Below are 23,742 nucleotides of genomic sequence, written 5' to 3' on the forward strand. Positions count from 1 at the left end.
AAGGGTCTTGCAGGATAATATATTCTTGGATAGCAGTGTTTATCATTAAGTATTTTGAATACATCATTCCATTCTTTTCCTCACCTAAGTGTAGTGGCAGAATGGGCCACAGGGCAGGTTCTGATTCCAGCAGACAGGGTAAATGAGGAGTCCTGGAGCCCTTGGTGGCTTTTATTGGGATTTACCACATGCACAGCAGGCAGGGGTGCCAGGGGGCCGGGAGGCTGGCAGGTCTCCCAGCCCCCAGCAAGTCTTCACTCTTCTTGGGCTCTCTGGCATTCTCTTGTGGCCTCTGCTTTCTGCTGGTGCTGCTCTCTCGCTTTGCTGTTGCGCTGGTTCCCTGTGACAATGCTGTTATAAGCCCAGTTTCTCAGCCCAGGTGTGCCCACCTACATATGCCCACACCCTACTCCAGGTGCCTGCCATGAGGCATGCATTCAGGACCATGAGGATCCATCATCAATCCTAATGGTAGGAGGGCAGAAAAGCCTGTCACTTTTTACCTTACCCTACACCAAGGCTTTCCTCAGAGAAGTCATATGCAAGACTAATGGGGGGTACATTTATCATTGTAGAGGCAGTAAAGGCCAGTGTAGGATCTCTATGATTCTAGCAGACTGGGTAGAGGAGGAGAGTCCTGGAGCCCTCAGTGGTTTTTTCAGGCTTTTATTGGGATTGCCAGGTACAGGCAGGCAGGGGTGCCAGGGGCCCAGGAGGCTGGCTGGCGAATCTTCACTCTTTCTTGCTCTCCAGCATTCTCTCATGACCTCTGCTTCTCTGCTGTTTCTCTCCTCCGGTCTCTCACATGTTCTCATTCTCTCTGCTGGTGTCCCCATGTTGCCGCCCATATAAGCCCAGTCTCAGCCCGGGTGTACTCACCGATGCATGCCCACTCCCTACTCCAGGTGTCTGCAATAAGGCATGAATTTAATCTAATGGCAGGAGGGTGGAAAAGCTTGATACTTTACTTACCCTACAAACATTTATTTGCTTTTTCTGCATCGCCACCTTCAAAATATTGAACTTTTGCTATGTCTCATGGCATTTAAGTAGGTGTTCTTTTAGCTTCATGGATTTACATACTTAATTCCTCTCCTAGATGAGGGAAGTTCTTTATTATTTCATGAATAGAATCTCTGCTCCCCCTTCATTCCACTTCAGATATCCATTACTATGTTGACTTTCTTAATGGTATTATATAGTAATCACATTGCCTCATCTTTTTTTTTTTTTTTTTTTTTGACATCTCCTTTCTCTCTCTTCTTTCCTGTTGGTCCTTAAAGCATTACTACCTTCAGGTCATTGATTTGTTCCTCCACTTGATCTATTCTACTCCCACAACTTTCTCTTGAATTCTTGACCTCATTTAACTCATGAATTTCTGTTGTTTTTTTATTTAACACTACAACATTTGCTCATTGATTTTATTTCTGACTTAATTTTTTTTAAATTTTGTTATATTTATTTGATAGATTTTTCTGAATTCTCATCTATTTCTTTGACTTTTCTATCTGACTTTTTCTCTTTGAGTTTTTCTTTCCTGAGTCTTGTATTTTTTTGAGTTTTTTTACTACTGCCATTATGAATTATCTATCTGATAGGGAAGACACAGTCTCATCCTTTTTTGTGTTTGGATTCTGAAGAGTTGTTCTCACCTTGGGAAGAGATGTTATGTTCACTTGATATTTTATATTTCCATGTGTTACAAATTTTTTGTCTGCCCATTTTGCTATTTATGGTCTCTTTATTATTATTTTAAATATCTTCATTAGTAGCTAAGTGGTTAAACTATTTTTCTCTTTCTGCAGATGGTGCCGTGAATTTGTTTGCTTTTATTTTAGCATTTCTTGGCTTCCACACATACTGGGATCCATTTTGTAGTTACCAATTGTAGGGGCAGGATGGGACACAGGGCAGGTTTTCTATGATCCCATGCAGACGGGGTAAAGGAGGAGAGAGTTCTGGAGACCTCGGCAGGTTTTCAGGTTTTTATTGGGATTTACCAGGCATATGGCAGGCAGGGGTGCTGGGGGGGCTGGGAGGCTGGCAGTCCTCCTAGCCCCCAGCAAATCCTCACTCTGTCTGGGCTCTCTGGCGTTCTCTCTGCTTCTCTTCTTCTTCTCTTGGCTTCCATTTGTTCTTGGCTTCTGCTGGCGTCCCCATGATGCCACCCTTATAAACTCAGTCTCTCAGCCCAGGTGTACCTACTTCAGGTGCCCACCATCAGGCATGCATTCAGGACCACAGGGTTCCCTCATCTATCCTAATGGTGGGAGGGCAGAAAAGCCTGATACTTTTATCTTACCCTACAATCCACCCCCTCAGGGTTTTCTGCCAGACAGTCTATACAAGTCACATACGTTTCTCTTGGCAATAGAACACTGCAGCCATGGCCCACAAAAACAAATAATATACATCACAGCACAACAAAATACATAAAATACAACAGAACACAAATAATTCCAGGCAGTGCACCAACCTAGTGGCAAAAGACAATTATTGGCACGAGCAGATGAGCCACCAAATCTGCTGCCGAAGGCACTGCTCATACGAGGGAGGGGAACCACTCACGGCATCTACTGTCACACACCAGGAGCTGTCAGGCTTCCTGACCTTCTCTGGTTGTAGTCTCGGCTACAAGCCACAGACCGCATCCACCCCCAGGATGCACTCACTCTGGGATTGGCGATTCTATTCTACTGTTGGGGGTAATCGCCAACCCTCAGGGTTTCTGTCTGCAGTCGCTCCAACACTCGGCTTTCATAGCCACCAATGCAACTCGCAGACCCCTGCACTCAGGACAACCCACTGCACAAGCACATGGGTTGGGGATCCAAACTCTACATGTGGCCTCTCTTGGGTGCCCTCTTCGGCTTGGGCTCCACCCACCCGTCCCCCGAGGATGGGTTCCTCAGGTCCTCACCCTCACTCAGAATGAGCAGGGCATCACCCACAGGTGATTTTAAGAGACTCACTAGTCTTCAGCATACTTAGGCTGCTTAACAGCCACTCAGGGCTTCTCAACTTAGCACCAGCTTTTGCCTTCTCAAAATTGGCTTTTTTCCTCTGCCTAGCTGCTGGGCAGTACACAGGCTGCTTTTGGCCACTGAGGCCCACTGGCCACCCCCAGATTCCCAAAAAACATAACCTGCCAAGGTCCTCCACCTTCTGGCGGGATTGTCAGTCCAAGTCCATTAGTCCCAAGTCCATAGGCTTCTTCCTTGTGTCAGCACTGGCGAGCTCTGAATCATGGTCCTCTTTCTTTCTCCAACAATTCTGCTGCCTTGGCGGTTGTTAGCTGGTCCTCTCAGGAGTCTCCTCCTCCTGGCGATGTCTCGTCCTGCAGCTCCTGGAACTTGTCCTTCTCCTGTGCCACCATGACACCTCCAGTGTTGTCACAGGCTCTCAGTCTTCTACTCCTCAGTCCCTCCAGGTCTTCGGAGGGCTCCATACCTGTCTCATGGGTCATCCTGCCGACTACACCAATTATAGGGACAGGAACAGGGCACTGAGCAGGTTTTCTATGATCTCATGCAGATGGGGTAAAGGAGGAGGGAGTCCTGGAGACCTTGGTGGATTTTCAGGCTTTTATTGGGATTTACCAGGCATATGGCAGGCAGGGGGGCTGGGGGGCTGGGAGGCTGGCAGTCCTCCCAGCTCCCAGCAAATCCTCATTCTTTTTGGGCTCTCTGGCATTCTCTCTGCTTCTCTTGGCTTCCATTTGTTCTTGGCTTCTGCTGGCGTCCCTGCGATGCTGCCCTTATAAACTCGGTCTCTCAGCCCAGGTGTACCCACTTCAGGTGCCCACCATCAGGCATGCGTTCAGGACCACAGTTTCTCTCATCTATCCTAATGGAGGGAGGGCAGAAAAGCCTGATACTTTTACCTTACCCTACACCAATTCAACAGGATAGAGGAAGGTCTTGGAAAGGTCCAGTCATTATTATGGGTGAGTGAGGTGGGGCTGGCTCCTGTTTGAGGCATTCTCTATATCCCTCCTTTCTGAGGGTTGGAGTGAGTGACCCAGCATTCCCTGTGCTCCCAGTATGCCTTTTAATGTAAGTAATTTCCAGGAAGTGGGAGAGGTGAATGCAGCTCAGAATGCTTGCTCTGATATTCAGCCTGTGGTAGCACTCTGGCTCTTCCACAAGGATTTCCCCTCCTCAGTTATATATTCCTCTATAAAACTTCAGCTGTTCCTCCCAGGTTTCCTGCCTGGACCAACTTCCTTGCTACCAGAGATTCCTATTTCAGACCACAGTCCTTAGGTTCCTCTCTCTACCATCTGTTTCACTGCAGTGTGATATTCCTCAGTGTCCAATTTATTGAAGTCTGCACTGGTCTGTGCTATCCGAGGGATAGTCAATCCTACTCCTATATACAGGACTGTCTTTCAGGTCTGTGTCCTTCTGATTCTTCACTGTTTTACAAGCTACAGCCAGTGGGGCCCATGCTTTGTTATTGGTTCTAAAGACTGGAGGTTGGAGAACAGTAGGGGCAGGATTATCCCAGTTGGCAACTGGGGGCCAAGTGCAACCCTGCTCTTGTTAATGAAGATGATGATTTGAGGCTGGGATCCCACAATTGGTAACTGGACGCTGGGAAGGTTAGACTTACTAATGGCAGCTGGAAGCTGGTATCCCATGGTTGGTGACTGGAGAATGGGCTACTTCAGTTGGTAAAGGATTCTAGGGGTGGTCCAATTGCCATCCCTGGCACTTGGAAGCTGGACTCCTTGGGCTGGTAATAGATGCCAGGACCTGTCTAGCTCTTGCTCTTGCAGCTGCTGACTGGCCTCTTGTGGCTAGTGGTTGGCAACTAGGAATAATTTGGCACCATCTGGTGGCTGGGCTAGGTCTACCTCCTACCTCCAGTTCACACTACAGTCCTCTATCTTTTCTTGTGTTAAAGGCTTTGTTCTGATGCACTGGAGCTAAGGGTACCAGGAGGAGTCAAGTGTATCTTCATTCTTCTGCCATCTTACTGCTTTTTCCCAAAAGACCACTTAAACATTGTGTCTCTCTCTTGCTTGTGACTCATTAAACAAAGAACAGTGTGTTGGGACAATGGAATCAGGTTAAAAATAATAATCTACTTTATTTAACCCGACCAACTTTTAGTCTTTCTTTCCTTCTCTGTTTTTCATGTCCTTTGCTCCTCTCCCCTCTCCTTCCCTCTCCTCCCCTACTCTTCCTTTCCTTTCATCTCTTCTCCCCCTTTCTTTCCCACCCTCCCCTTCACCTCCCCTTCTTCCTCCCTCCCTTCCTTTTTCCCCCTTCCTTCCTCCTCTCCCTTTCTCCTTCATTCCTCCCTTCCATAAATCATAGTGAGGTATCTACCATTTCTGAGGCCCTATGCTAGCTCCTGTGAACACAATAGATAAAAATCCCAGGCTCTCATGAAACATATAGTTTAGTGACATTACGGTTCAGGAAAATATTTGATTTATTTAAATACTACTTAAGACTCAACTGAATGCCATTCTATAATTGGACTACATTAGTTTCTCATATTACACAAAAGATTCCAGGAATATTAGAAGTAATTTCTATATTTCTTTCTGAATTAATGCATCGATAGAGAGGGCATTATGGAAAAGAAAAACCAAAGTATAAAAAATTGATATGACATTGAGGTTTGTGACTATATCCTATTTAGTTTTGTTTGGAAAATATATCTACTGGTTTTATTTACTTTAGATAATAGAAATTGTCATATTCAATGAGTTAGACTATAAAAAGAAAGTCCCCTGAAGTCTGGCTAATAGATAAAGTCAATCTTGGAGTTTATGTTTGCTATTTAACATCTGAAAAATTAGAAACTCTTCTTGCTCTCTTTTGCCCTTAAAAATCCTAAGGTAGCTGTCTGATCCTTTCCTACGACTGAGGATCTGTCTCATGGATTATGACACACAGTTCCCTAGAAGTCCAGAATGGAGTATCTTTCACAATGATAATCCTGGTCCTTAGATTTATACATCACCAATTACCACCTTTCAGGTCTTGAGATCATTTGGATGCTTTTATCTCATTGATTAGGGTGAACTTCTGTCATTGGACAGAAGAAACTTACATACTCTTATATACATACCTTCTGACAATGCCATTTCAACACTTTTTTTTTTTCAGGCAACTTTACTATTATCAATTTAGAAAATTCATCATAGGTGGTTTACATAGGCTCTGTACCTCTGTTCATTGCAGGTTTTGTTGTGTCAAATACTTCACCCCCTCACTATTCTGATAACATATTTTATCTCATGAAATTGAGGCTAACCAAAAAATAATCATCCGTATTTTCATTCAATTTATGTTTTTTTGAAATCTCTCCCAATAGACAAAAATTTTTTTGAAGAAAAGATGTTGCTAAGTCTGCTAATTCTATTTGGAATTTAAACAAATCAGAAAATCAATTTTATGGAACGTGCATCCTTCAGAAATTCAAACAATAGTTACAGTTTTGGTCATTTTTGTACCAGGCGTCAAACCTAAGGATTTCTCAAGAATAATGTTGATCACATAGTGCAATTTATCCTTGGACTTAATATTTTTACTAGATTGTTTTCACTTCTTTTGTCCTAAAAGCAACATTTTAAGAAGGGTAGCATCTATTTCCATTTATTTAATCAAGCTATAATTGTAAATATGCTTGAGGCATGTAATCAAAGCATACTTTTTAATCCTTATTTTATATATTAGAGTGCTGAAATAAGGTAATATAAGTAGTCTGGTGAAATCAACCAACTCTGATTCTTTTGAAACCCTCCCTCAGTTTAAATCTTACTACACCAGGAAAATTAAGATAACAGTAAATCAGTGCTATACATCCCTGTAATAGTATGTAAGTTTCTTCTATCCTTACACCAATGGTTGCTTACATCTACTGTCATTTCTTTTTTGATTTCCTCATTAACCCAATAGTCATTAGTAGTATGTTGTTCAATCTCCACATGTTAGAAGTTTCTACTGCTTTCTTTTCATGGTTGATTTCCAGGTTGATACCACTGTGATCAAAGATGATACTTGATATTTATTTCAATATTCATGGGTTTATTGATACTTTAGTGACCCAACCCATTGTCTATTCTGGACAACATCCCATGTGCACTGAAGAGAATGTGTGTTTAGCTATTTTGGGATACAATGCCCTTTAAATGTCTGTTAAGACTTTATGTCCTACTTCTTTGTTTAAGGCTATTATTACCTTGTTAATTTTCTGTCTGTTTGACCCATCCATTGGTTAAAGTGTGCAGTTGAATTCCCCAGCTACTATTGTGTTGCTACCAATGTCTGTTTTCATATTTGATAATAATTGCCTTATATATTTTGATGCTTCATTTGGCAAGTAGATATTGGTGAGTTTTATGTGTCACTGATGTGTTGTTCCATAATCATTATATGTTATACATACCTGTTACCTTTTCTATCTGGATATATATTTTATCTGTTTAAGTATGGCTGTCCCTGCCACTATCTGGATCCCAATTGCTTACAGGACTTTTTTCCAACACTTTATTTGGAACCTGTATTTATCTTTGGAATTGAGGCATGTTTCTGGATAGCAGAATGTTGGATTGTTTTCTTTTCTTTTTTTTTTTTTAACATTTATTTATGTATGCATACAAGAGCTGGGGTACAGGCCAGAGATGCAGGGGGTGAGAGGATTCACCAGAGACAGAGTAGGGAACAGAATAGGCGGATTGACTGAAATACACTGCTGAGGGGAGCAGTGGGCAAGTCAGGAGAGGTCTGCTGCGCCATGTGGGTTGCTCCCTGGCCAGCTGGGGATCAAACTCTTGCTACAGAGGTTGCGGATTGCTTCATAGTGCAGTGCTTAACCCCTTGCACCACCAGGGAGGCCCCTGGATTGTTTGCTTATCTACCCAGCCACTCTGTGAGTTTTGATTTGTATGTTCAATACATTGATTTGATATTGATATTGAGGGTCTGCTGCTGCCATTTCCCATAGATTTTTAGTTCTATTTTCTTTTTCAGTTTTTTAATTTACTTTTTATTGTTTATTTTAATGTAGTTACCATTATTTTATACCTTGTGAATTTTTTCACAATACAGATTTTCTCCCTTCAGGTGTGGTCACTTTAGTTCTCCCACCACAAAAGCACACAGACTCCTTCACCATACTCCACTGTGTTCTCCCCCATTTTCCCTCCCCTTGCCCTCAATCTCCTTCTGCTCCTCCCCTCCTGATGCTTCAGATCTCTGGCCAGCTTTCAAGCGTTAATTTTTAAGTTAGTCTTTGTCTCATCCTTTGTTTAATTTCTTTATATTCCACATGTAAGTGAAACCATCCTATATTTATTTTTCTCCTTGTGGCTTATTTCATTTAGGATCATCCTTTGAGTTCCATCCATGTTGCCTCAAATGGCATGAATTTATTTATATTTTGTTTGCTGAGTAGTATGCCATTGTCTGTAAATAGCACATTTTGGTCTACACATCTGTTCTGGGTCATTTAGATTGATTCCACATCTTGGCTTTTGTAAATGGTGCTGCCATTTACAAATACCCTTTTGGATTAGTGTATTTGCGTTCTTTGGATAGATACCCAGTAATGGAATTACTAGGTCATATGGCAGATCCATTTTTAGTCTTTTGAGGAATTTTCACATTTTCCATAGGGGAAGGACAAGTCTAGATTCCCATCAACACTGTAAGAGGGTTCTTTTTTCTCCATTTCCTCACCAGAACTTTTTTCTGTTTGTTTGTTTGTTTATTTATTTTTGATGTGGGCCATTCTCATAGGTATAAGGTGATACTTCATTTTCATTGTGGTTTTGATTTACATTTCCCTGATGATAAGTGATGATGAACATGTTTTTATATGACTGATGGCCTCTGAACGTCTTCTGGGTGAAGTGCCTATTTATCTCTTCTGCCCATTTTTTATTTTTTCATTTGTTCCTTTCTGTTGAGATACATGAACTCTTTTTTGAAAATTTATTTTTATTTATTTATGCATACAAAACCAAGGTGTAGGCCAGAGCTTGGAGGGGGGTTAAAATGATTCACCAGAGACAGAATGGGGAGCAGAACAGGCAGATCTGCTGAAATACATTGCTGAGGGGAGCAGCAGGCAAGACAGGAGAGGTCTGCTGCCTCCTACAGGTTAGCACCCTGGCCAGGGATAAAACTCATGCCACAGTGGCTGGTGATAGCTTGATAGTGCTGAGACCCTGTGCCTCAGGAAGGTCATATTGACAATGTTTATTCTTACTATCCATGAACTCTTTGCCGATCTTTGCTATTAGTCCATTTTCAAATGTATGGTGTGCAAATATTTTCTCACATTCAGTGGGCTGTCTTTTTGTTTTGGTTACTTTCTCTTTTGCTGTACAGAAGTTTTTTTTTTTTTTCTTAAAGATTTATTTATTTATATAAGCACTGGGTACAGTCAGAAGCGCGGGAGGGTGAGAGGATTCACCAGAGCCAGAAATACACTGCTGAGGGGAGCAGCAGCGCAACAGGAGAGGTCTGCGCACCATGTGGGACCCTCGCAGTCTGCAGGAGATCTAACCGGTGCTGCAGAGGCTGTGGGCAGCTTCGCAGCCCAGCGCTCAACCCCTGCGCCATCAGGGGAGGCACTGTACAGAAGTTCTTTATGCAGCCCTAGTTGTTTATATTTTGTTTTGTTTTCCTAGAGCTAGAGGTGAATCTTCAAATATGTTTCTGAAGTTTAGATCATGAAATGTTTTGCTTATTTTTAAAATATTTTCCATGTATTTTATATTTTCAGGACTTATATTCAGGTTGTTATCCATTTTGAATTCATTTTCATGTATGGGGTGAGATAGTGATCTATTTTCATTTTTATGCATGTGGCAGTACAATTTTCACAATACCATTTATTAAAGAGATTTTCTTGTTCTACTGTATATACTTCACTCCTTTGTCATAGAGTATTTGCCCATATGTGTGGTTTTATTTCTGGGCTCATCATTGGTCTGTCGGTCTGTCTGTCTGTTTTTGCTCCAATACCATGTTGTTTTAATTATTATTGCTTTCTAGTACAATTTGAAATCTGGAAGTGTGACATCTCCATTTTATCCCTTTTTAGTCATTTGTTGTTTTTGTATGTCTGTATGAATTTTAGCAATATTTGTTTTTCTTTAGAGAATGCCTTTGGAGTTTTTATTGGGATTACACTGAACCTATAACTTGTTTTGGGTAAGAAGGCCATATTGACAATGTTTATTCTTACTATCCATGAGCAAGGAATATTTTTCCATTTCTTTCTGTATTCTATTTTTTTAAATAATGTTTTATAGTTTTCCTTGTATAGGTCCTTCACCTCCATATGAGGTTTATTCTCTGGTATGTATGTATGAGTGCATGTATGTATTTATTTATTTTGGTGAGATTGTAATTGGGATGGGTTTCTTTTTTTTTTTTAAAGATTTATTTTTATTTATTTATTTTATTTATTTATACAAGCACTGGGTACAGTCAGAAGCATGGGAGGGTGAGAGAATTCACCAGAGCCAGAGCGGGGATCAGAACAGACAGAAGGACTGAAGTACACTGCTGAGGGGAGCAGCGGGCGGCAGGAGAGGTCTGTGCGCCATGTGGGACCCTCCTCTGGTGGCTGGGGAGCAGTCAGGGATCGAACCGGCACTGCAGAGGCTGCAGGCAGCTTTGCAACCGAGCGCTCAACCGCTGTGCCACCGGGGAGGCCCTGGGATGGGTTTCTTAATGTCTTCTAGCTCATTTTTTTGGCATATAAAAAGTCAATTTATATTTTCATATTGGGATTTTGTATCCTGCCACTTTGCTGAACAGGTTATTTTTTTATTTGTTTTTCTGTGGAGTTTTAAGTGTTCTCTTTGTATATTAGCACATCATCTGCAAATAACAATGGCTTAAATACTTCTTTCCCAATTTTGATTATTTTTATTGCTTTATCCTGCCTAGTTACTCTAGCTAAGACTTCTAATACTATGTTGAATAGTAGTGGTCAGAGTGGACCAGATTTTAGTGGAAAGACTTTCAGTTTTTCACCATTGTGAATGATGCTAGCTGTAGGTTTGTCATACATTGCTTTTATAATGTTAAGCTATATTCAATGTGTCCCTGATATTTCAAGGGCTTTTATCATAAAATGATACAGAATCTTATTGAATGCTCTTTCAGCATCTGTTGATATAATCATATAGTTTTTACTTTCCTTTTTGTTGATGTGATAAATTATATGGATACATTTTCTTTTTTTAAGTTTATTTATGCACAGAAGAAATGGAGGGTAGGCTAGAGGTGTGGGGGGGGAGGTGAGAGGATTCACCAGAGACAGAGTGGGGAGCAGAACAGGCAGATCCACAGAAATACACTGTTGAGGGGAGCAGCAGGCAAGACAGGAGAGGTCTGCTGTGTTATGTGGGTTAGCTCCCTGGCCAGGGATCCAACTCATGCCACAGTGGCTACTGGTAACTTGAGAGTGTTGAGACTTCTTGTGTAACCAGGGAGACTCTACTGATTGATTTTCTGATACAGTCCCTGGTATAAATCCCACTTTATTGGTGGTGTATAATCTTTTAGTGCATTTTTTAAGAGGTAATTATTTTTAGCAAATATGACTATTTTACAAAAGTCTTCATTTTTCCTTAATATAGGTTATCTACAGCAGTCATTGTAGTTTTTTCACCACAAAGTGCCATAGTCCTGCACCACACTCTACCATGCTTGCCTCCCAACTTATTCTCTAGTCTCCACCACCTCTTTTTCCACCCTTTGAATGTCTCATATCTATGATTTGCTTTCAAGGGATAGCCTTACAATTTGACTGTCTGACCCTTTGGTTTTTCTAGTTTCAACATGTAAGGGGAACCACACAATATTTCTTTCTCTTTCTTGCTCATTTCACTTAGAATAATCGATTCTAATTCTCCCATGTTGTTGCAAATGACATGAGTTTATCTTTTTTGATCACTGAGTAGTATTACATTGTAAATGTACCATATCTTCTTCACCCACTTATCTGTTCTGGGACATTCGGGTTGTTTCCATATATTGGCTATTTTATTTTTTATTTTTTTAAAAATTTATGGAGCTATTTTTAATCTTTTTTTTAAATAATAAATTTTATTTTTATATTCCCCATACAATTGCAACCCCCTCATTCTGACCCCAATCCCTCCCCTCCCGCCACCCCCCCCCAAAAAAAAAAGTGTCTCTGGTTCATAGATTTTGTTGATTTTGATTTTCACTTTCTTATAGTTACTCATTTTCCTAGTCCATTATTTAAGTTTTCTAGATTCCTGCTATGAGTGAGACCATCCAGTATTTTTCTTTTTCTTTCTGGCTTATTTCGCTGAGCATGATCCCTTCCAGCGCCATCCATGTTGCTGCAAATTGCATGTGTTTATCTTTTTTTGAATGCTGAGTAATATTCCATGGTATATATGTACCACATCTTCTTGATCCAGTCATCTATTTTTGGGCATTTGGGCTGTTTCCAAAGCTTAGCTATTGTAAACAGTGCTGCTATAAACATAGGGGTGCAGGTGTTCTTTGGAATGGATGTTTCTGTGTCCTTTGGGTAAATACCTAGGAATAGAATTGCTGGATCATATGGAAGCTCTATGTTTAGTAGGTCCAGAAATCTCCACATAGCTCTCCATAGTGGTTGGACCAGTTTGCACTCCCACCAAAAGTGCAGAAGAGTTCCTTTTTCTCCACACCCTCGCCAACATTTGTTGTTGCTAGTTTTTTTAATATGTGCCATTCTCACTGGTGTGAGATGGTATCTCATGGTAGTTTTGATTTGCATTTCCCTGATTACAAGTGATGTTGAACATATTTTCATATGCCTGTTGGCCATTTGCATTTCCTCTTCAGAGAATTTTCTTTTTAGCTCTTCTGCCCATTTTTTGACTGGATTATTTTCTTTGTTATTATTAAGTCTCATCAGCTCTTTGCAGATTTTTATGACCAGTCCTTTATCATTAGTGTTGTGTGCAAAAATGTTCTCCCAGTCGGTGGGGTTTCTCTTTGTTTTTGTTATTGTCTCTTTTGCTGTGCAGAAGCTCTTTAATTTGATGTAGTCCCAATGTTTAACTTTGCCTTCACTATCACTGCTTTGGATGATGTGTCTGTAAAGATGTCTTTGATGTGAATATCACATAGTGTTTCGCCTATATTTCCTTCTATGTATTTTATGGTTTCAGGTCTTATATCTAGTTCTTTAATCCATTTTGAGTTGATTTTTGTTTATGGTGTGAGGTAGTGGTCAAGCTTCATTCTTTTGCATGTAGCGACCCAGTTTTCCAAGCACCATTTATTGAACAAACTTTCTTTGCTCCAATGCATAGTTTTTGCTCCTTTGTCAAAGATTAGTTGACCATACATCTGTGGGTTTATTTCTGGATTTTCATTTCGATTCCATTGGTCTGTATGTCTGTTCTTGTTCCAATACCATGCAGTTTTGATGATTATGGCTTTGTAGTATAGTTTGAAGTGTGGGAGTGTGATGCCTCCATTCCCTTCTTTTTTTTTCAGGAGAGCTTTGGCTATTTGGGGTTTTTGGTGATTCCATATGAATTTCATCATAATTGTTCTATTTCTTTGAAGAATGTCATTGAAATTTTTATTGGAATAGCATTGAATCTGTAGATTGCTTTTGGTAGGATGGCCATTTTAATAATGTTTATTCTCCCAATCCATGAGCAGGGGATGTCTTTCCATTTCTTTGTGTCTTCTTCTATTTCTTTTAACAGTGTTTTATAGTTTTCTTTGTATAGGTCCTTTACCTCTTTTGTTAGATTTATGCCCAAATATTTGATTTTTTTTGTTTCAATAATAAAAGGGATGGTTTTTTTGACTTCTTCTTCTTCAGATTTATTGTTTGTGTATAGGAAGGCTACTGACTTTTGCATGTTGATTTTGTATCCTGCCACTTTACTGAACTGATTGATGAGTTGAATTAGTTTTTCTGTGGAGTTTTTGGGGTTCTCTATGTATATTATCATATCATCTGCAAATAGTGATAGTTTGACTTCTTCTTTTCCTATTTGGATTCCTTGTATGTCTTTCTCTTGTCTTATTGCTCGGGTTAGCACTTCCAGTATTATATTGAAAAGCAGTGGTGAGAGTGGACATCCTTGTCTTGTTCCAGATCTTAATGGAATTGCTTTCAGCTTTTCAACATTGAGAATGATACTGGCTGTTGGCTTGTCATAGATGGCCTTTATGATGTTGAGGTATGTTCCTTGTATCCCAAGAATTTCAAGGGCTTTTATCATGAATGGGTGTTGCACTTTGTCCAAAGTTTTCTCAGCATCTATTGATATTATCATATGATTTTTATAATTCTTTTTGTTGATGTGTTGGATAACGTTGATTGATTTTCGGATGTTAAACCATCCTTGTGTCCCTGGAATGAATCCAACTTGGTCGTGGTGAATTATCTTATGGATACATTGTTGGATTCTGATAGCTAAAATTTTATTAAGGATTTTTGCATCAGTGTTCATTAGGGAGATTGGCCTGTAGTTTTCCTTTTTTGTGTTGTCCTTGTTCAGTTTTGGTATTAGTGTAATGTTGGCGTTTTTTGTTGTTCTTTTTCTAGATCTTTGAGCTTCGAGATTAGGTTGTTTCTTTGAGTTCTTTCTTGTTTCTTGATGTGCGCTTCTATTGCTATATATTTTCCTCTTATTACTGCTTTTGCTGCTTCCCATACATTTAGGATATTGGTGTCCTCCTTGTCGTTCAATTCAAAGAATTTTTTAATTTCTTCTTCGATCTCCTCATTAGTCCAGTGGTCTTCCAGTAGTGTGGTTTTTAATCTCCATGAGGTAGGAAAGTTCCTTGCCTTCTTTTTATGGTTTATTTCTAGTTTGATGCCTTCATGGTCAGAAAAGATGGTTGGTATGATTTCAGTCTTGGTGTATCTGTTGATGTTTGTCTTGTGCCCCAGTATGTGTTCGATCCTGGAGAATGATCCGTGTGCGCTTGAGAAAAATGTGTACTCCGTTTTTTTGGGGTTTAGTGTTCTATAGATGTCTGTTAAGCCCAAATGCTCTAGGTCCTTATTTAGAGCTTTAGTTTCTTTACTTATTTTTTGTCTTGTTGATCTATCCATTGTTGATAGTGGTGTCTTGAAGTCTCCCACTACGTATGTGTTTTCTCTGATATCTGTTTTCAGAGAGGACAACAGTTGTCTGATATATTTTGGTGCTCCTTCGTTTGGTGAGTATATGTTAATGAGTGTTCTTTCTTCTTGAAATATTGTCCCCTTGATCATAATGTAGTGACCATTGAAGTCTCTTTTTATTTTTTTGAGTTTGAAGTCTGTTTTATCTGATATAAGCATAGCTGTTCCTGCTTTCTTTTTTGGTACATTTGCTTGTAGGATTGTTTTCCATCCTTTAACTTTGAGCCTATTTTTGTAGCTAAATGTGTTTCCTGGAGACAGCAAATGGTTGGGTTTTGTTTCTTAATCCAGGCTGCAACTCTGTGTCTTTTAATTGAAGAATTTAGTCCATTTACATTTAGAGTTAATATTGATGTTAGCATCTGTATTTGCCATTGTGTTTGTCTTTCCTTTGATTTTATATATTTATTCTTTTAATAACTTTTTTGTTTTTGTTTTTGGCCTTCTTTTGTTGTTATTTGTCCTCTGAGGTTCTTTCTTTAGGATTCCTTGTAGTATTTTTTGGAGTGGGGGTTTAGTCGTAATGAAATTCCAGAGTTTCTCTTTGTCTGGGAAGGTCCTTATTCTTTCTTCATAGAGGAAGGAGAGCTTTGCGGGATAGAGTATTCTTGGTTGGCATCTGTTTTCTTGGAGTCTGTTGACTATGTCCCTGCACTCTCTCCTTGCCCGTAGTGTTTCTTCAGAGAAGTCTGATGTCAGCCTGATTGGTTTTCCTTTGAATGTTATCTGTTTCTTCCCTCTTGTCAGCTTCATTTTTTTTTTCCTTGTCCTGGATTCTTGGGAGCTTTACTAGTATGTGTCTTGCTGTATTTTTCCTTTCGTCGTGGAAGTTTGGTGTTCTTCTTGCTTCTTGTATATCAATATTCAGCTCCTTCTTCGCATTTGGGAAGTTCTCTTCAATTATCTCCTGGAATATTTTCTCTGTTCCTACATCTCTCTCCTCTCCTTCTGGAATTCCTATAACTGTTATATTTCCTCTCCTCATGGAGTCAGATAGTTCCCAAAGTCTTTCTTCATTCTTTTTCCTTCATACTTCTCTTTCCTTTTCTGTTTTGGTTCTTTTTATTTCTGTGTCTTCAAGAGTACTTATTCGTTCTTCCATTTCATCTATTCTGCTTTCATTGCTTTTCCCAGAGTTCTTTAGTTCCTCCATTAATTCTTTGATCTCCTGCATTTCTTTTACTTCCCTCTTTAGGGACTCAATTTCATTCTTCTGACCATTGTTTTCCTTTATGAGTTCTGTCATTTTTTTAATCATGGCAATTTTAAATTCTCTTTCTTGAAGGCTCAGAATTTCTTCCAAGTTACTGTCATTGCCATCTGGGGGGTGGTTTTCTTTTTGTGGTGTGCTTTTTTCCTGAGGTGTTGTTAGGTTGCGTGTGGTTCTTCTACTCCCTACTGTCTGTTTTCTAATTTGTCGTATGCATTGGGACACTGTGTTGCTGGGACTGGCCGGCATCTTGGGTGAGCTTCTCTGCTCCCCTCTGGCTCTTCCGGGAGCCGTCTGTCATTTTCAAGCAGTGTTTACTGCAGTAAGGTCCCTGTTCTAAAATGCTGATGTGGGGACACACACCCCTGTGTGCTTGGTCTGCCCTGTCGGTGGGTTCCCGCTCCCCCTCTGGGTTTGGACTGCAGGTCAGAAGGGGCCTGGCGTGGGTGAGCTTCCCCGCTCACCTCTGTCCCCTAGGGAGCCTTCTGCATGCAGTCTTTCCTGAAGAAATATCCCTGTTCTAAAATGGTGATGTGGGACACACTCCCTGCGTGTCCGGTCTAGGCACACTCTTCTGCGCACCCGGTCTGCCCCGGCTGTGGGTGCCTGCTCCCCCTGTGGGCTCAGACTGCTGCTCTGAAGGGGCCTGGTGTGGGCTAACTTCCCAGCTGGCCATGGGTTCCTCCAGGAGCCTTCTGCAGATTTCAAGAAAGGTCCCTGTTCTATGGGGTGTTAGTGACTTTTTTTCTGGTCGCTAGGTGGCGCCAGAGATCTCTCCTAATCCGTGGGGGGCTGTTTTTCTTTACCCCGTGGGACAGGGAACAGAGCGGAATGGTAGGGAAAACCTCAACGGCTTTGGGGTGCTGTGTCTGCCTTGTGCCCCACCGATGTGGAGGACCCACGCTCCGAATTTCGTGCCCCGGGTCTCAGTTCCAAAGCCCTCAGGTCCAGGATGCGGGCTGTAGCCCAGTTCAGTGGCGCGGGAATGGCGCCTTTTGCACCCCGCTCCCATGTCTGGGCGCCTGGTTTCTGATTACTCAGTGAGGGACTTTCACCTCAGTGAGGGCCCTGGCGCATCTCCCCGCAAGCCTAGGTCGCAGGCGCGGGGACCTGGGCAGCTGTGATCCCGATCCACGTTTGCTTTTAAGCGCGCCAAGCGCGCTGCTTTTCCGTGCAAGCTTACTGGCTGGCCCAGGGCTGTGTGCAGGTCTCCAGAGTCTCTTTGTTCTCTAATGGCGCCTGGAGCCGTTCGCTCACTGCAGAGGCGAATCCTGCAGGGTTCTCCACAGCTCCAGTTCACGGGGTGAGGTGGCTGCAATAGTTCCTTTCCACTCACAGTCCCGCTTGCTGCGTAGTTTGTTCTTGTTGGTCGTTTTAGTTTGTTGTTTTCCTCCTCTCTGTTGTTCGGAGAGTGCCGACTCTGTGGGTGGGGGAGGGGAGCAGGGTTCTGCATTTTCCTCCCTTCTAGTCCTCTTTTATGGCAACTATCTTCTTTGGGTAGTTTGCTGGAGTCGTCTGTTTATCTTCCGTGTCCCAGTCCTCACTGGGACCTGCTGCTTTTCCTCCCTATTAACTTTTTTTAATGGGAGATCTTACTCGCAGCGTCTCCTCGCCGCCATGTTGCTCTGCCCTCCCTATCTTGGCTATTTTAAATAGTGCTTCTGTAGACACAGTAGTGCAGGTTTCCATTTGAATTATGTTTTTATGCTCTTAAATACCTAAGAGTGGAATTGCTGAGTCACAAGCTAGATCCATTTTGTGTTTTTTTGAGGAATTACGGGATTTTTTTTATAGGTACTGGACCAGTGTACATTACCACCAACAGTGAAAGAGGCTTTCCTTTTCTCCACTCCCTCACCAGCACTTGCTTTTGTGGAATTTTTGATATGGGCCATTCTCACAGGTGTGAGGTGGCATCTCATTTTGGTTTTGATTTGCATTTCACTGATGATAAGTGATGATGAACTTTTTTTTTTCATATGTCTGTCAGCCATCTGCATATCTTCTTTGGCAAAGTGACTATTTAACTCTTTTGCCCATTTTTTAATTTTGTTATTTGTTTATTTTTTGTTGAGATATATGAGCTCTTTATAGATTTTTTTTAAAAGATTTATTTATTTATTATTTATACAAGCACTGGGCACAGTCAGAAGCGCGGGAGGGTGAGAGAATTCACCAGAGCCAGAGTGGGGAGCAGAGCAGGCAGAAGGACCGAAGTACACTGCTGAGGGGAGCAGCGGGCGGCAGGAGAGGTCTGCGCACCATGTGGGACCCTCCTCCGGTGGCTGGGGAGCAGCCGGGGATCGAACCGGTGCTGCAGAGGCTGCGGCTTCGCAACCCAGTGCTCAACCACTGCACCACCAGGGAGGCCCTTATAGATTTTGATATCAATCCATTTTCAAATGTATAGGGTGCAAATATTTTCTCACATTCAGTAGAGTGTCTTTTACCTAATTTTCAGTCACACTCCCTAGCCTACTGCAAATGTTGTATTCTATCTGGAAATTACATCCTCCTATCTCTTCATCTCCTATCTCCTATTTTCACTCATTAGTCAAAAGTCCCTGTACTTGATACTAACAACCATACAATATGATAAGTTCTCTAATGGACATATTTGTAACATTTATCACATTGCATTGTGTGTAATTTGTTCAATTAAATTGTATCTTGGTCCATGACAATATCCGTGACTTATGTTTATACATTATTTTGTTTTCATTTGTAAAATCAGCATAAGTCAATACCATACTATGGTATTGTTAGAGAATGGTGTCTAGAACAGTGCCTGGGACATTTAGTAAGTTTTCAATGAATGCTTCCTTAATTTAGTTTTATATTAATTTCTGCATCTCCAGGGGCATAAAATCAGCATACAGTCAAGATGAAAGAATTAAGACATAAGCTCTTCATCAATAGGCTAATGACATAATCATACTCAGAGAATAAACATATGGAACTTGGAATATAATGCAGGGTTTATATTGTCAAAGACATAATAGATACAAAGTTTAGCAAATAGTAAGATTTTAGTGAATGGATTGAAAACTCTGAATTGTATATGGCTCTTTTGGTTATTTTTAATGCCTATCCCCCCACCCTTCATGGGTTTCCCACCATTGTCTGCCCTGCTCTGTGATCTTAGGAAGAAGTTTCTGTGGGTTATAGAATCTGGAGATCCTGTTCCTCTGGTTTATGGATGGTGTGGTTAATAGGATTGAAGAATGGAAAAAAGTGATAATTGTGTTCTTTTCTATATTCTCCCTGAGTTTGATCTGATAAGGCTGTGTATCTATTACTGTTGCTCCCATGGGAGGCTCAGCAGGCCTCCAGCTTCATTTCTCTTATTTACCCTGAGCATTATCATTATATTTTACTTAATGTATGCATATGGAATCTTTACTCTATTTATTCATAATTATATCTTTCAATACTCAACTAGAACAAAGGCAACTAGGAAGAATTGCTATGCTTTTCTGTATGGACTTTTGTTTGGCTTGATCTATTCCAGTGTGTATGAAGCCCACACATAATTATCAGGGAGTCAGAGAACATCAAGTAGTTTTAGAAAAAAAGAGAACTTTCAGAAGAAAGATCCTGTGTGTGGTAAAGACTTCTCTGTCCACATTTTTGTCTACAGCCTGGCCTGCAAATGGCTGGTGGAACAGCATGGAACAGTGTGAAAGAAGGTAGAAGCCTCTGCTCAAGATACAGCAGTAGTTCAGTATGGTGCAGACAAGAGTCGAAGTTCCTGGGGAACATAGCATTTAATGCTGACATCATAAAGGCTTTAAAAATTACAGGAGATTAAAAAATTGTGTGACCTTTGAACAATTAATTATACATGGAAGATATGAGCATTCTATTTTAACAGAACTGGTACAAGTAAGTGACTGGTGTGGTTTTTGGAATAATATTCATGTACGTACCCAATATTCAGTGAAATATTACTTTGAACAGCTCAAAGTACCAAACACTGTGCTAGAGTTAAATGAAAGATCCAGTTGTGTTCTCACAGAACTTACCTTCCGGTTTGGAATAGAAAGCAAATATGAGAATGGGACACAAAGACCAGAGAAAGAGAAAGAAACATAATAGTGAAAATGAATGATTGGTGAAAAGATGCCTCTTCTAGCCACACCCAAGCTACTGAGTGAAGTCTAATCTTGTAAAGTTGACCACTTTTCTCACTGTTTATGTTTGGCCTGGTTTGCTGAGTAAAGAGGACAGAAGATGGGTAGTTGCTCCTCCCAGGCAGACTTCTGCTTTAACCTGTTCTTTGTGCGGCAACAATTCCCAGCCTCTCAAAGTCAAAGATGTGACCATTATATGCCCTATAATTTCTTGGCCTGTGATTTCTTATGAGTGATGTATTGATCACAGTAAGTGTCATTTCCCTCCCAGTCCATGTGGATAGTGGGATAAGGAGTCTTTTAGAGTGAGAAAGGAAGGTGGGAGATGCTGCACCCAGATCTGAGGTGAGCCGCAGCCTCAATCATCCTGTTGGTACATGAGGAACATCCACTTGGTTGATTAGACTTGAAAACTTGGAATTCAGGTATTCCCATTGTCATCAATACATAGATAACCCTAAGAATTTATCCTAAGTATTTAGGGTTTTCTACAGAAATAATTTTTTTAAATTTTTTTATATTTTTATATCATTTTTCATTTTTGCACAATGTAAGCATTTTCATCTTGGTTATAGTCCCCATACAATTCCCATCCCCCTTGTTTTGATCCCACTCCCTCCTCTCCACCCCTGCAGTGTGTCTCTGGCTTATAGTTACTTGCTGATTTTGACTTTTACTTTATTATAATTAGTCTTTTTCCTGGTCTCTTATTTAGGTTTTCTAAATTCCTGCTATGAGTGAGACCATCCGGTATTTTTCTTTTTCTTTCTGGCTTATTTCGCTGAGCATGATCCCTTCCAGCTCCATCCATGTTGCTGCAAATTGCATGAGTTTATCTTTTATGATTGCTGAGTAGTAGTCCCTTGTGTATATGTACCACATCTTCTTGATCCAGTCATCTATTTTTGGGCATTTGGGTTGTTTCCATAGCTTAGCTATTGTAAATAGTGCTGCTATAAACATAGGGGTGCAGGTGTTCTTTGGAATGGATGTTTCTGTGTCCTTTGGGTAAACACCTAGGAGTGGAATTGCTGGATCATATGGAAGCTCCATCTTTAGCAGGTTGAGAATCTCCACACAGCTCTCCATAGTGTTTGGACCAGTTTGCATTCCCACCAGTAGTACAGGAGAGTTCCTTTTTCTCCACATTCTCGCCAACATTTGTTGTAGCTAGTTTTTTTAATATGTGCCATTCTCCCTGGTGTACGATGATATCTCATTGTATTTGCATTTCCCTGATTACAAGTAATGTTGAACATTTTTTCATATGCCTGTTGGCTATTTGCATTTCCTCTTCAGAGAAGTTTCTTTTTAGCTCTTCTGCCTATTTTTTGACTGGATTATTTTCTCTGATTTTGTTGAGTCTCATCAGGTCTTTGTAGATTTTTGTGATCAGTCATTTATCATTAGTGTTTTGTGCAAAAATTTTCTCCCAGTCAGTGGGGTATCTCTTTGTTTTGGTTACTGTCTATTTTGCTGTACAGAAGCTCTTTAATTTGATGTAAGTCCCAGCTGTTTATCTTTGCCTTCACTATCACTGCTTTGGGTGATGTGTCTTTAAAGATGTTACTGAGGTGTATGTCACAGAGAATCCCAAAAACTCCACAGAAAATCTAATCAAACTAATCAATCAGTTTAGTAAAGTAGCAGGATAAAAAATCAACACTCAAAAATCAGTAGCCTTCCTATACACAAACAATAAATCTGAGGAAGAAGAAATCAAGAAAACCATCCCTCTTATTATTGAAACAAAAAAAAAATCAAATACTTGGGAATAAACCTAACAAAAGAGGTAAAGAACCTACACAGAGAAAACTATAAAACACCATTAAAAGAAATAGAAGAAGACACAAAGAAATGGAAAGACACCCCCTGTTCATGGATTGGAAGAATTAACATTATCCAAATGGCCACTATGAGCAATTTACAGATTCAATGCTATTCCAATAAAAATTTCAATGACATTCTTCAAGGAAATTTTCTTTTTAGTAGAGAAACCTATGTGTAAAGCAGACATGTAGTTACAAAGCATTTGTTTTTTTCGTGTGAGTTACACTCTTCCTTCATTATGTGAGTCCCCCTTCTCTCTCCTTGATGCCCAGGCCCCTATGCTATTCATTAGCTCATCAACAAAAAACAACCTGTGTCCTATTTACACTAGAATTTACACTCATGTAAATTCTGTATATATGTGTAATTAAATATTATTTTTCTCCTACTAATTTGTGTGATGATTTGTTTGTTCAATTAACCCAAGACGAACACAGAGGGGGCAAAAGGAAATTGTCCTTTCTCTCCCTTCACTTGTAAAACCATTTGCCATAAGGCAAAGGACCACTTGCAGGAAAATACCTAAGCAAATTATTACAGTGTTACCATCAGGTTGAAACATCACAGCTGCACAGGGTTTCTTGTTCATAGTTAAAAAAGAGTCTCAAGCATGCTCAGTTGGCAACCACCCAAATGAAAGTGGCCTCCACACCCAGGACCCCGAGCGCTGATGAGAGAACAGTTGGACTCTACATGAGGTGCACCACACAGTCGGAAACAATCTGTACTGATGGCTTCTCTGCCAGCCCAGGATTCTGGGGACTGATGGTTTGAGTTGGAACTTTGGCTAGAGGGAAGGTCTCTGCCTGCCTCCCCTTCTAATGAGTAATGCTGAAAGGACACTAACTTGTACCAGCACTGGTTAGATTGCCAGTTGCTCAGAAAGCTACCTGCAAATTTATCTCTGACTATATAGTAAATATTTTCAATAAGAGTTGGAATGTCAGTGAATGAAAGTCCTCAAGGTCCTTCCCTTGGGAATGATAACAGTTAACTAGCAGCTTCAGAAGTACCCAGGGCAGGTTCTTCTGATCTTTATACATGGCCTGTTCAGAACATGCTGCTAATTCCTGTATCTCCCACTTTCTTCCTTAAAACAATAAAGTACAACTGACACATTGACACAGCCTCTTTAGCCCCTTCACCCAGAAGTGAGTAGAGGGTAATAAAGTGAGATTAAAACTGGAGGATGAGCAGCAGGTTAGGCACCTTCCCCTGTGAAAAGTGACTGAAGCTACTCTTAAGAAACAAATGAGTGCCCGCGGGTCCAGTGAGTTTTCTTTGCATTTATGATGTCACTCTCTCTCTATACTAGAAAACCTCTTAACTCCAAGGTTTGTTTCAGAACATTGGATACTTTCCTGGATACTGCCTCTGTTTTAGGAATATTGCATTACAACACTGTAT

The 23,742-nt window shown here is 40.6% G+C and overlaps 1 protein-coding gene across 1 annotated transcript in view; it reads right to left on the reverse strand.

Annotated features, from left to right (window-relative positions):
- Positions 1-23,742, reverse strand: part of HECW1 (HECT, C2 and WW domain containing E3 ubiquitin protein ligase 1) — a 397,437-nt gene that overhangs the window by 23,444 nt on the left and 350,251 nt on the right. The window lies entirely within an intron of this gene.

This window comes from Talpa europaea (genome assembly GCF_964194135.1).
Source record: "Talpa europaea genome assembly, chromosome: 3".
Lineage (NCBI taxonomy): Eukaryota > Metazoa > Chordata > Mammalia > Eulipotyphla > Talpidae > Talpa > Talpa europaea.